General features: G+C 43.2%; 1 non-coding gene across 1 annotated transcript; it reads right to left on the minus strand.

Annotated features, from left to right (window-relative positions):
* Nucleotides 1-926: 926 nt before the first annotated feature.
* Nucleotides 927-1,029, minus strand: LOC129632663 (U6 spliceosomal RNA). The gene has a single exon (XR_008704650.1). It is a non-coding gene; the product is annotated as a U6 spliceosomal RNA (small nuclear RNA).
* Nucleotides 1,030-9,803: the final 8,774 nt, after the last annotated feature.

Genomic DNA, 9,803 nt, shown 5'->3' on the forward strand with positions numbered 1-9,803 from the left:
TCCCGTTATGATATCAGGTTCAGGCTCTTCGAGAGATGCCTTTTTAAAAATGTTATTGTATTTGTTTATTTATTTTTGGTTGCCCCGGGTCTTCACTGCTGGGCATGGACTTTTCTCCAGCCGCGGTGGTCAGGGACTACTCTGTGTTGCAGTGCGTGCATGGCTTCTCTTGGTGCAGGACACAGGCTCTAGGCACGCAGGCTTAGTAGTTGAGCTCCAGCGCTCTAGAGCATGGGCTCAGTCGTTGTGGCACATGTGCTTAATTGACCCAATGCATGGGGAATCTTCTCTGACCAGGGATCAAACCCATGTCCCCTGCATCAGCAGGTAGATTCTTATCTACTGCACTACCAGGGATACCAAGGGATGCCTCTTTTTTTTCTTGAGTTCTCTGTTGCAGCTGCTATTGCACCATCCTCTTAGAAGTCTTAGAAGCACTACTGTCTAGCTGAGAGGAGTGAGGAAGCAGGCCCTTAAGGTTCCTAGGGAGATTTTTGCATACTTGAAAAGGTTTTGAAGCACCATCTTAATTTTTTCTGAGGTCAGAAACTTCTGTCTTACAGTCCATGCACCTGATTCCCTATTTTACTCCTAGGAGGCTCCACGTTCTGATTCTGTCTACTTGTTTCTTCTTAATGTCGTTCTCCTTTTTCTCAAACCCACCTCACTCACTCCCATATTTCTTGTAAGGTTGAATCTAGAGGCTTGATGGGATTCAGGTTAACTGTTTCGGCAAGAATACTTCATAGGTGATTCGGCATACAATATGCTGCACGGCATCTATAGACACACACTATCGGGTTATCCCATCAATAGTGTGTTAGGTTTGATCACTTGCGTAGGGTGGTGACCATCAGCTCTTTCCTTTGTAAAAATACATTGTCTTCTTTGTGATTAGCCTGTAATCTGTGGGGTAATACTATAAAAAAAATATGTAATGCTTCACAGGTTCACTTTATCCTTGTGCAGGGGCCATGCTAATCTTTCTGATATTCTTCCAGTTTTACTCTGTGCTATGGAAGCAAGTGCTGATCTGGGTTTCATGCATACAGATGTCCCATCTCTTACCCCAGCACCTCCTCCGGTTCCAGGTGTCTGTTGACTGAGCTTAGAATATCCCCCAAATGTTCTAGTTTCTTTGGTAGTAGTTTTTTTTCCCCCTATCCATGTTTAAGCTGTGTTTTTCTTTGCTCCAGTTTTTCTATCAATCTGATCCCATCTGCTTTCTATCTCATAGGAATTCATGTATAATCTGCTCTTCTGGTGGCACTCTTTATTGCTTTCCTATGTTTTTATGGGTTTCATGTAGAGACATGAAATACAGCAGGGATCCTTAAGAATCCTTTCCCGTGTGAGGCAGGAAATAGGAAGGGTGGTGTGTATGGCTGTGTTCAATCAGACGTCTCCAGCTAATCTTCACTCTTGGTAACTGTATCATTGGGTAACAGTGAGAAATTAGCTGCAGATGGAGATGGAAACCAGCTTATTACTGCCTGGTATTAATCAAATTAGGCTTTCCAGGTGGTTCATTGGTAAAGAATCTACCTGCAATGCAGGAGACACAGGCGATGTGGGTTTGATCCCTGGGTCAGGAAAATCCCGTGGAAAAGGAAATACAAACCACTCCAGTATTCTTGCCTGGAAAATCCTATGGACAGAGGAGCCTGGTGGGCTACAGTCCATGGGGTCGAAAACAGTTGGACATGAGGAACCCACCAGGCTCCTCTGTCTGTGGGATTTTCCAGGCAAGAATACTGGAGTGGGTTGCCATTTCCTTTTCCAGAGGATCTTCCCAACCTAGGGATCAAACCCACATCTCTTACGGCTCCTGCACTGGCAGGCAGGTTCTTTACCAATGGTGCCACCTGGGGGAAGAGACCCTAATCCAATATGGCCAGGGTCCTTATAAGAAACAAACACCAGGGATGTGCCTGCATAGAGGAAAAGCCATATGACGACATCATCTGCAACCAAGGAGAGAGGCCTCAGGAGAAACCAACCCTGCTGACACCATGGTCTTGGACTTTCAGCCTCCAGTACAGTGAGAACTTTTCTGTTGTTTAAGCTACTCGGTCTGTGGTATTTTGTTGTGGTTGTCTTAGCAAGCGAATACACAGATCATGGAAGACAGGTATGACTTAGCAAGGAGTTTAGAATTTATTCTATAACCCAGGGACTTATCTGGTAGTCCAATGGCTAACACTCCTCAATCCCAATGCAGGGAGCCAGGCTCAATCCCTGGTCAGGGAACTAGATCTCACATGCCGCAACTAAAGATACGGCATGCCACAGGTGAAGAAAAGAAAGATCCCGTGTGCCGCAACTAAGGCCTGGCCCAGCCAAATACTTTTTTTTTTAAGAACTTATTCCATAAACAATGGGGAGCTGCTTGGATTGTAATCAGGGGAGTAACAGGATCAACAGGATCAGATCTCTGGGGTAGAAAGATCACTGTGACTGAGTGCAAAGGAACTTTGGAAGAAGGAGAGAGAAGAGGCAGAGGAAACCTGGTCAGGAAGCATTCTGAGAGTACAGGTGAGAAGTGGTGAGGGATCGAATAAAGGCAACTTTATAGACAAAAGAATGAAAAAAGGTAGACTCAGCAGAATCTATTGAAAGGTTGGATATAGGGATGTGAGAGGAGAAGTAATATTGAATTCTTCCCAGCGGCCTAGATTGGGCAGTGATCGTGGTGGGTATTTGTTCTACTCCTCAGCTTGCCCTTCCCTAAAAGTGCCTAGATTATCATGCAGAAATTGGCCTTCAGTCTCCCCTGTTGTGCAGCCCATGTGCTTTAGGAAACTGACCCCCTTCCAGCTTTAAAGGTGGGCCATGAGCACCTGCATGAGTGCTCAGCTGTGTCTGACTCTTTGTGACCCCGTGGACTGTAGCCCGCCAGTCTCCTCTGCCCATGGAATTTCCTAGGCAAGAATACTGCCATTTCCTTCTCCAGGGCCTTGGTTGACTTACACTAATTAGCTTATTCCATTGCTCTCACAGTAGTTTGGGGTTCAGGGGTATGTGATCTAAACCTGCCAGTAAGGATGAATCTCAGAATTCTCTATTGAGACCCAATGATCTCCTTGTTTTGGACAAAAATAAAGACCCTGCAGACCAGACTTAATTGGCAAACATTTTGTGACCCCAGGGGAATGATCCATAACTGGATGTGGCTATGTACAGAGCAAAGCAACCATTAGATTCTTAGTGACATCCTTAGGCTGTTGGACCAATCAACCATGAACTCTCTTAGACTCCAGTTTTGGAGTCTAGAATCCCTTGTCACTTAAGCCAGTTTGAACTGGATTTTCCTGTTATTTGTCATATGAAGATACAGGTCATCAGCAGATGGCAGAGCCATTAACCAGGATATGCAAGGCAAAAGAAGGGACAAGTTTGGAAGAAGAGAAGTTTGGTCCTGAACTTCCACAATCCCACATCTTTTTCTTTCTTTTTTTAAAATTGGAGTATACCTGATTTACAGTGTTGTGTTTTTGCTGTATAACAGTGTGAATCAGCCATATGTATACGTATATCCCTCCCTCTTGAGCCTCCCCTCTCCTCCATCCCACCCCTCTAGGTCATCCCAGAGCACTGAGCTGAGCTCCCTGTGTTATACAGCAGCTTCCCACTAGCTGTCCATTTTACATGTGGTAGTATATACATGTCAATGCTGTTCTCTCAATCCGTCCCACCCTCTCCTTTTCCCGCTCCTTCCCACAAGTCCATTCTCTACATCCATGTCTCTATTCCTGCCCTCCTAATCCCACATCTTTACTAGAAGTTGATCCTTGGGACTGGGGTGACCCCTCCTTGCATTTATGTGTCTGCTGGAAAAGTCTTACTCACTCTTGAAGGCCCCCTTCTGATACCCCTTCCTCTGTAAAACCTTTATAAACCCCTCTTCTGCCCAGGTCAGAGTCCCCCCAGTCCTTCTGAACTTCTACATTTTGGACAGGGCTCTGTTGGTCTTCCCAGATGGCCCAGACGGTAAAGAATCTGCCTGCAAGGCAGGAGAGCCGGGTTTGATCCCTGGGTCAGGAAGATCTCCTGGAGATGGCAATCCATTCCAGTATTCTTGCCTGGAGAATCCCATGGACAGAGGAACCTGGTGGGCTATAGTCCATAGGGTCACTAAGAGTCTGACACGACTGGATAACTAACACCTTTCACTTTTTCTATCACTTTTATCACCTATGTTACTATTTTCTCCACTAGGCACCATTCTCCTTAACAGCCCAGAACATTTCATATCAGTCTATGCAGTCATGTCGGCAGCCCCAGGGCATCTAATAGGCATCTGAACATCTTTTTTAAAAAATATTTATTTATTTATTTAGGGTTGTACTGGGTCTTTGTCGCTGTGCACAGGCTTTCTCGAGCTGTGGTGAGCAGGGCTACTCTCTGGTTGCGGTGTGCAGGCTTCTCACTGAGGGGGCTTCTCTTGTTGAGGAGCATGGGCTCGAGGACTTTAGCAGTTGCAGAACACTGCCTTAGCTGCCAGAGGTATGTGGGGTCTCCCCAGACCAGGGATTGAATCCGCGTCCCCTGCTTTGGCAGGTGGGCTCCTAACTACTGGACCACCAGGGAAGTCCGACATCTGAACCTCTTAGTGAATAAATGAAAGCCGTACTTCTCCTATATTCCCCTCAAACTAATGGACTTGCTTACCACTCCACTACCTTCGGGCTGAGAAAAACTCTGGCTCTCAGATCATGAATTAAATTACATAATAAATTACCAGAAAGAGATAAATAGAAAGGAATGGGAGAAAAAGGTATTTTTGTGGAGCTGGGAACACAGAACAAGAAAAGTTGGACTAAATGAGTTACCTCTATTAGAATGATGTGATATCTGCTCCTTTGCCAAGTTAAGAGGGTGACATACACAAAGTCTCTGAATATATAAGATGGATTTACGATTTCTGCTGAAGATGGTGGGAAGAATCTAAAATTGGAGCTACCCACACAGAAGGTCGCATTATGCCCATCAATTTATTTTGATCTCATTGAAGGCGTTTTGAAGCAGTGCTCAAGAAATAGCTCAACCAAGAGAACATTTAAATTATGTAAAAATGAACTCCAGTGATTTAAATCCATTAACCTTATATAATAAGGTTTCAAACATAGTACTGTAATTTAGAAATTAAAAAAGTTTAAGAATTTGAACTCACAAGAGCTAAATTCTAGCAATGTTTGCAGGGGAAATTTGAAGAATGATCATTTATCATTTTCAAGTACATTTAGAAACTTAAACTGGGGGGAGCAGGGAGCAAGTGTAGTCAAGCCTTGATCAAGGATGACAATAATGAATGATGATAGTTACTTAACAAATTTTATTGAGTGCTTGCTATGTGCCAAGTATCGTTTGGGATGCTGAGGTTGCAGAAATGAACAAATGTGCATGAATAATGATGATAAGGAGGATAGTTATTGAACCCTTACTATAGTCCAGGCCCTGAACTAAGTGCTCTTTGAAGACTGGCTCATTCATTCCAGTTACTATCATATATATCATCCCCATTTTACAGATGCAGGAGCTAAGCTTCTAGTAAATAACTTACCCAAGGTCCAGAGCCAGTTCAAGTGTTGGAAGTTGGACTCTATCCAGACCTGTTGGATCCCAGAGTTACACACCAACTGAGCATTAATGGCTGCTAGGCATGTCTCATAGGTAGGAAACTATGCCAAGCCATTTTAAATCTTCTCTACCTTAAAAAAAATAGCATTTATTTAATTTATTTGGCTGCTCCAGGACTTAGTTTCAGCAGGTGAGATCTAGGTCCTGAACAGGGATCCAACCCACACCCCCTGCAATGGGAGCTCTGAATCTTAGCCACTGGGCCACCAGGGAAGTCCCTAAATCTTATCTACTCTCTACTTAAGCATTCACCAAACTTTAACAAAAGTATTAATAAGTGAGCAAAACCTGGTCAATGAGCTTCCACTGTGGCACTGGAATGACTGGAGCTCATGGATGTAGAAAGTTAGATGTGGCTGAACCTGTACGTCGGCAAAGTATATTTAGGCACTTAAAGGCAGTGTTTTCAATGTTTCACGGCTACCCTCTATGACTGTTGTGATATCTGCACTTGTACTACTTTTTATTTAAAACTGATTCATTATTTTCATCTCATGTTTTAAAGCAGCGGTCCCCAATCTTTCTGGCACCAGGGACCAGTTTTGTGGAAGACAACTTTTCCATGAACTGGGGGGAGTGGGGTCGGGAAGCTGGGAAGTGGGGATGGTTTCGGGGTGATTCAAGCGCATTACATTCATTGTGCACTTTATTTCTATTATTATTACATCAGCTCTGCCTCAGGTCATTGGACATTAGAGTCCAGAGGCTGGGGAAAATAATATCACTACTATAAATAAAGTTTATTTATTTTTAAAGGAAAATAATATCACTACTATAAAGTTTATTTATATATAGATAATATATATTGCTATATATATTTATATATATAGCAATATATTGCTATATATATATATTTATATATATAGCAATAAATATTTAGGAAGTGCCTACCCTGGTGGCTCAGATGGTAAAGAATCTGCCTGCCATGTGGGAGACCTGGGTTCAATCCCAGGGTTAGGAAGATCCCCTGGAGGAGGGCATGGTAACCCGCTCCAGTATTCTTGCCTGGAGAATCCCCATGGACAGAGGAGCCTGGTGGGCTATAGTCCATGGGGTCGCAAAGAGTCAGACACGACTGAGCGACTAAGCACAGCACCCAGCACACCATGCACTAAGCAGCAGGGATACACCAGTGAAAGGTACACCGGAAAGAATCCCTGCCCTCACTGATCTAAGGTTCCAGTAGGGGTGACAGTGAGCAAGGTAAGTAAGTAAAATATGCAAGATGTTATTGAGTGGTCAGTGCTAGGGGGGAAAAGGGAGGGGATACTGGGTGTCCATGGAGGAGGTTTAAAATTGTAGGTAGGATGGCTAGGGAAGGCCTTGGTTACTTGGCTAGAGCTGCATTTATTCAAGGTGACTTTGGAGGAAACTATGAATGGGACCAGCCATGTGGAAATATGAGAGAAAGGCGATCTAGGGACAAGGAACAGACAGGGCAAAGCCCTGAGGAATGAATGAGTGTGCCTGGGGTTTCAAGGAACAGTAAGGAAGCCACTGGCAGAGCAAGACTAGATAGGAAGCTACGGAACAATCTAGGCAAGAGATGATGATGGCCTGGACCAGAGTGATAAGCAATGGTCAGATTCTAGAAATATTGTGAAGGCAGAGGCAGCATTCACTGATGGACCAGTAACGGGGGTTAAGTTCTGGCTAAGCAAGCAACTGGAAGGATGGTTTCCTTAACACCCCCCTGTAGGTCCTCCCCAACCCACTACCCCCTGGATTTGGATTTCTATTACTTGCACCACAGCCTCCCCAACTCAAAGGAAGAAATTTAGAAAACATTGGTACTAAAAAAAAAAAAACAACCAAAAAGTCTAAAAAGAAATACAAAAGACAAAGTACTGGTATTTAAAAAAAAAATTAAAGCTGCACATTGTTTTGCTTTATCTATAATCTGTGTAGGGATTTCCCTGGCCGCCCAGTGGTTAGGACTTTATTTCCAAAGCAGAGGATGCAGGTTCGATCCCTGGTTGGGGAGCTAAGATCCCATACAACTCTCAGCCAAAAAAAAAAAAAAAAAAAAACCATAAACTAAAAACCAAACCAGAAGCAATATTGTAACAAATTCAGTCAAGACTTTAAAAATGGTCCATATCAAAAATAATTTTTTTTTAAAAGTCTGTATATGTCACACAGTTCTACAATTCTCCAATCTTGAAATGATTACAGTAGAAAAATTACTCTGCTTTTCAGGGATTCAGCAGCTACTTTTCAGAAGACTGAAATTCCATATATTGTAAATATACTGATTATATTTTGAATATTATAGGTATACTGAAATTCTGTTCGACGTAATTCTGGTACATAGACTGGTACTAAGAAACAGAAGCTTTCTTAGAGAAGAGAAGCATTGCTGGTCTTAAAAGTGAAAGTCACTTAGTGTGTCCAGCTCTTTGCGACCCCATGGACTATATAGTCCATGGAATTCTCCAGGCCAGAATACTGGAGTGGGTAGCCTAGCCCTTCTCCAGGGGATCTTTCCAACCCAGGGATCAAACCCAGGTTTTCCGCATTGCAGGCGGATTCTTTACCAGCTGAGCCACAAGGGAAGCCGGCTCTTAAAATTTAGGCTATAAACAGATCTCTACTTGATAAAACTTGGTGCCACTTCTGTCAAAGAATTAATGCAACTGTTTAGCATCATAAGCTCAAACTTGCACTCATTTCACTTTTTGTGACTTATTCACTTATTAGTTCAAGGAGAAAACAGACTAAATGGAGGAAAAACATACAAACAATGAATAATAGTTTCACGATGAGCCGTGACATTAAATAAGAAAAACAAGATATTCTGATTTTATCTTAAACACTGGCCTATTACCTTAGGATCAAAATAACTGTGGTATTTGAGTTTAGAGCCAATATTCTGGTCTCTTCACAAAAGTAATGCCCTTCTTTGGCACTGATAGATCATTAAGCATCCATCTCAACTGTTTCAATGTAAAAAATAGCTTACTATCTTTGTCAGCAAATAACCTGCCATACCTTCAATTAGACAAATTAACTTATATTTCTACCCCAAACTATATCCAGTGTCCTACATCCATTTCACCAGAGAAATTAAAAGTTTTGGCTAGTAACTCTGTTTATTGTGGTATTGGATAGTGTAGCAAACTGAACATTTAAAATATGATTTTTTAAAAAAGACTCTCATATAACTATCACAAAATAGATAACACTGGTGGTCCAGTGGTTAGGGCTCTTTGCTTCCACTGCCAAGGGCATGAGTTCAATCCTTGGTAGGAGAACTAAGATCCCTCAAGCTGTGTGGTGCAGAAAAAAAAAAAAAAAGTAAAGAAAAAGGCTCTTAGGTAACTATCACAAAATACTGAACAGATAACTAAAAGTTCAAGGCTGGTTTTTCCACTGGGCTGTAGACCTGCCTGTTCAGCAGCTTCTGGACTCCGTAAGTGCAAACTCGAACTCATATTTTGCCTCAAACTGCCTGTGCTCTGTACAGCTATCGGTGTCACTCCACCCACCTAGCTGACAAGTTAGAAACCTGGATTATCTCTGTCCTTCATTCCTGTGTCCCACTACTTGCCAGGTACTGCCCACTGTGTGTGCATGCTCCGTTGTGTCTGACTCTTTGCAGCCCCATGGACTGTAGCCTGCCCTGGGATAGAACCCATGTCTCCTGCATTGGCAGGCGAATTCTTTACCACTGTGATATCCATCACAGCTTCCCTGCATCTGACCTCTCCCTTCTTCACTGCCAGGATATGCTTTTTAAAGCCCAAATATATGTCCTTACTTGCTCAAAAGCCTTACTTTTCCTCCTGTTTCCTATGGAATAGCCTCTTAGAATAGCACTGAAGGCTTTCCATCGTTCAGTCCACTCCCCCACTGCCTCTTGTTCACATGATGCCCAGGGTTTAACTTCCATTGGTCACTGAATGATTGCACAGAGTGGTCAACGCCACTGAAAGAAGTTTTATTCCTCACAGTTCCCAAGAGAAAGGGGCACACATCAAGCCATGCAGGGCCACCTGGGGAAGCACTAGGTTCAGTCAGGAGGCTGAAGGAGGGAGGGGAGAAGATGGCCCAGAGTTTAGGGTGGTCTCTATGGGAAGAAATAGGTGAGGTAGAGTAGATAAGTTTGAGCAAACTTAGGATTGGGTAGTTGGAATCAGGTTGGTCTCTAATTGTCCAGTACT

Source organism: Bubalus kerabau, chromosome 17 (genome assembly GCF_029407905.1).
Source record: "Bubalus kerabau isolate K-KA32 ecotype Philippines breed swamp buffalo chromosome 17, PCC_UOA_SB_1v2, whole genome shotgun sequence".
NCBI classification, from domain to species: Eukaryota; Metazoa; Chordata; class Mammalia; order Artiodactyla; family Bovidae; genus Bubalus; species Bubalus kerabau.